Here is a 4,376-nt window from a genome sequence, read left to right as displayed (position 1 = left end):
TAAGGTTTTAATTCAAAAGTTTAAGTTTTCTAGGCCTCGCGAAATATCCTCTTTTAAAATTACAGTACCAAATGAGTACTTCTCAGCTATGGTTGACCCTAATTTTTGGCCAGAGGGCCTAGTTGTACACGAGTTTGAGCTCTCGTCCGTTGCCTGTCCACGTTCCTACTTTATCTTCTGCTTCAAAAAACTAATAACGTCTAGTCTTTGCATTCATTATCAAAATGTAAGAGGACTTCTTACCAAGCTGTCGAACCTTTTCTGTGATAGCCAAACCTTTTCAGCTGAGATATTAGCTTTCTCTGAAACTTGGCTTAACTCCTCTGTTTTAGATAATGAAATTCTTTCTAATAATTTTATTTCTTATAGGCTTGATCGTGTTAGTCGTCGTGGCGGTGGAGTACTCATTGCTGTAAACTCGAATCTGTCTTCAAGTGTGGTGCCGATTGATCTCCCCTTAGGTGTTGAGTTTGTTTGCGTCGAAGTTACATGTTCTAACTTTAGCCTATATATCTATTGTTCATATATTCCTCCAGCTTCTGATATCATGATCTACGTGCACCATGCTGATGCTTTACGAACTATTTTTGGTCGTCTTAAAGATCGTGATGTTCTTATAGTTTTAGGTGATTTTAACTTGCCTAATATTTCTTGGCTTGTTGATGATAATCTATCTTTCTTAATTCCTTCATCTCAACATGTTTTTGTTGATAGCCTACTTGAATGTCCACTATATCAGTTGAATTCTTTCCTTAACTGTTCTAAAAGAATCCTTGATCTTGTTTTTGTCTCTGATCCCACTGTTAGTGCTGTATCGCAAACACAGCCACTAGTGAAACCTGAAGATCCTTATCATCCTACCATTGAAGTTACTATTTCTTACAATTCCGTTAGCTTGTCCCGGGCCTGATGATATACCTAGTTGCATCCTTAAAATGTGTTCTATTTCCCTATCTAAGCCTTTAGCTCGGTTATTCTTTATATCGAGTGAGACTTGTAGATTGATATTTGGAAGGAGTCATTTATTATTCCGCTTTTTAAAAAGGGTTGCAAATCGGATGTTTCCAACTACCGTGGCATTGCCAAACTTTCGGCAATACCTAAACTGTTTGAGAAAATTATTACGTCTTCTCTTTAACATCTATCCAGATCCACTATTTCTCCTTGTCAGCATGGTTTCATGAAAGGTCGTTCGTCGCTTACCAACCTTTTAGAATTGACTACCCTTGTACACCATGGCTTCCGTTATTTATACTGACTTCAGTAAGGCTTTTGATACGGTTGATCATTCTTTGCTTCTCGCGAAACTTAACATCATGGGTTTTTCACCAAAATTATTGGGTTGGTTAAAGTCGTATCTTATTGGCAGAACCCAAAAGGTGTCTTTTCGTTCCTCGATATCTAAAACTGTTCGAGTTACGTCAGGTGTACCCCAAGGCAGTCATCTGGGCCCACTATTATTTACATTGTTTATAAATGATTTGCCTTTGGCCTTGGCTCATTCACGCGTGCTCATGTTTGCGGATGACGTCAAGATTTGTTATTCCTATAATGATCCTTCTTTCCAACAGTACTTGCAATCAGATCTCGATGCGTTCTGTGATTGGTGCCACGTTAATAAATTACACCTTAATACCTCTAAGTGTTCTTTAAGACTTTCAGTCGTTTGTCTCCGCTCCTAGCTCATTACTCTATTAAGTCTGTTCTGTTAGATTGTGTTCCATCATTCAAAGACTTAGGCGTTATGTTTGAACCAAAACTTTCATTTAATGTTCATATTTCTTCAATTGTCAACAGAGCAAGCAGCCTTCTCGGCTTAATTCGGGCATATGAATATATGTGAGACTATTGTTTGGGTTTTTTAAACATATTTTAAAATGTCAAAAATTAACAGAATCGTAATGTAGAACTACAAATAACCAAGGACAATTCCTGTAGATTCAGTAAAGAAATGCCGAAATGGCAAACCTTTTTGCCAAATAATAATGGAAACCGCATACACAAACACATACATTCTATACATAGAAGTAGAATATTTGAATTGATTTTCATGATAGCAGCGGCTAAATTGCTCTAACAGTCCTTTGCCGATTTTTAGTGTATTAATGATGTAGTGGTCCGTTGTTTATTTAAATTCTAAGCTTGGCTTCTGTTTCAATTCTGGTGAGGGTATTGGTGGGAGAGTGCGAACCACTCGCATCGTGCCGCATCGTCAATGCCGATTACTTTTTTTTAAAATTTTATTTTGTCTGTTTGCGTCATCGCTGCTGTCTCTGCTGCTGTCGTTGCTCTGCTGGCGGGGAATAAAACTCGATCCGCGGGAGTCTTCTATTCACAGTTTACCGGTTGCCATCTGACCGAAAGATCGAACAAGCCAATCGAGCGCAGTGCCACTCAATCAAGTGAAACATATCAAACCAAAAGAACTCTTAGCTAGTGCAAACATCTAAAAGGATAATATACCACCACTCGCATCTCTCTGTTGTGTCATTAATGTTTGTGCAAAACCAAAAAAAAAAAAAATTATAATCATGTTAAAATTTGTGTGTCTTTTCGCGTTGATTGCCTCCACGGCGGTAGCTGCCTCCGAGGCAGACAGTCTATTGACGAGTGCCCTCAAAATGGTCATGGATTGCGGCGACCGATCGATGGTGTTGTACATGAAGGTAAATGCCCCTCTTTCTCTCTGCCATTCCTGATGTCACATGATAATATTTAAACGGGAACTTGCCCTGCACTACTTTGATACGGAAAACGGAGATGTGAGGCTGACAGAGGGCATTGCCTTGGTGAAAACCATTGATATTCCTGTAGGCCGATCTCTCAATGATGTTATGCCAAGAGGTGGAAGCCCGTGAATCTGAGGTCGATTCTTTGCTGGTGGAGCGTGTTGCCCCCTTCTTTGGCACACACACATTGCAATTCAAGGTCCCCAAGGACTCCATCCAGGATATGCAACGTGCTTTGGAGGAGTGTAAGTTGAACGGGAGCAAATATTTATACATGCATACAGATAGAAACATAGAGTAGCACATAGCACTTTGTGGTCCCACATAAATTATAGCCAGCTGCCGATCTGGTTTGCTAGCATATTGCCAATTTGGGTTAGTAATGTATTTACCAGTTCAAGATGCCGTACTTAAATCCTGTTTTCACTGTTAAATTCTCGCGTCACATACATTGAGGTCAGGCAGAGTTGGTTTTCAATTCAGATTCCCAGGCATCTCTTAGCGGTGCATTGACAGTGTCCATGTCCAAGTGGCAAACTTGTTGCGGCTGTTGTTAGCTGCTGTTGTTAATTGCCTTTTAGTTAGCCAGTTAGCTAGTTAGCTTAATTATTTGTGCTCCATTTGCTAATGAGCGGACAGTGGACAGCAAACTCTGTAATCAAGCGAAAGTCATACATGCAAATGCATGTATTACCTCCCTATATTCCCCCTTAAGCCTGTTATTGATCAATCTATTTATCTATCCATCTATCTATCTAGCTCGCGGCAAGAAGAAGGAGAAGAAGAAGTATTTGATGCCACTGTTGATGCTTTTCAAACTGAAAATGGCCGCTCTGCTGCCTCTGGCTATTGGCTTCTTGGCACTGATCTCATTCAAGGCTTTGGTCATTGGCAAGATTGCTCTGCTACTCTCAGGCATCATTGGATTGAAGAACCTGTTGGAATCAAAGAAAGAGAACTACGAGGTTGTAGAGCATCCGCACTATGAACACGAGCATAGCTACGGTCGATCACTGCAAGGCGGTGAGGCTCAGAATCTGGCCTATGCTGCCTATCTTATGCAACCTTTCTACTTGGCCGTTTCCACGGGGTACACCTGTTGCTATCAGTAAATGCTGTCTGTTACAATATTCCTTAAACTCATTGGACGTGAATGCTGCTCCCCTGTCAGAAATTATTCTCACCGGGTTACCAAAAATTATGGCCTGCTTCTCAAGACAACTAAGTACTTCCACGACTCCTATTCCACGAGTCGGATACAACCATACAAACTTAGAGAACCCATCAACAATAACAAGTATATGATTGTAACGCTTTGTTGTGACCTCCATCGGGCCAACGTGATCAATGTGATATGTCATCAATGGTTGATCTCCTTTGCTTATTGGCATCAAATATCTTTCCTTTTTACCGGTCTTGGCATTAACAATAAGACATTCCACGCAACACTCAACAACACGGGCTACCTTTTCTTTTAATTTTGTAATATAATACGATTTTTCTACGATATCCTGAGTCTTTCTAGCTCCAAAATGTCCTTGTTTGTGTGCAATCTGTATTATTTCCTCTTCCATCTGCGGGGGAACGACAATAAGTTCTCGATTGGGGTCCTTTAACAATATTTCGTTTTCAATGTAAAAATCTTCA

At 40.2% G+C, this 4,376-nt stretch overlaps 1 pseudogene; it reads left to right on the top strand.

Annotated features, from left to right (window-relative positions):
- The first annotated feature begins 2,531 nt into the window (after positions 1-2,531).
- LOC137586286 (uncharacterized) lies at positions 2,532-3,841 on the top strand (annotated as a pseudogene).
- Positions 3,842-4,376: the final 535 nt, after the last annotated feature.

Source organism: Drosophila tropicalis, unplaced genomic scaffold, assembly GCF_018151085.1.
Source record: "Drosophila tropicalis isolate 14030-0801.00 unplaced genomic scaffold, ASM1815108v1 contig_977, whole genome shotgun sequence".
Lineage (NCBI taxonomy): Eukaryota > Metazoa > Arthropoda > Insecta > Diptera > Drosophilidae > Drosophila > Drosophila tropicalis.
Note: the sequence above shows the minus strand (reverse complement) of the source record. Positions and strands in the feature narration are given on the sequence as shown.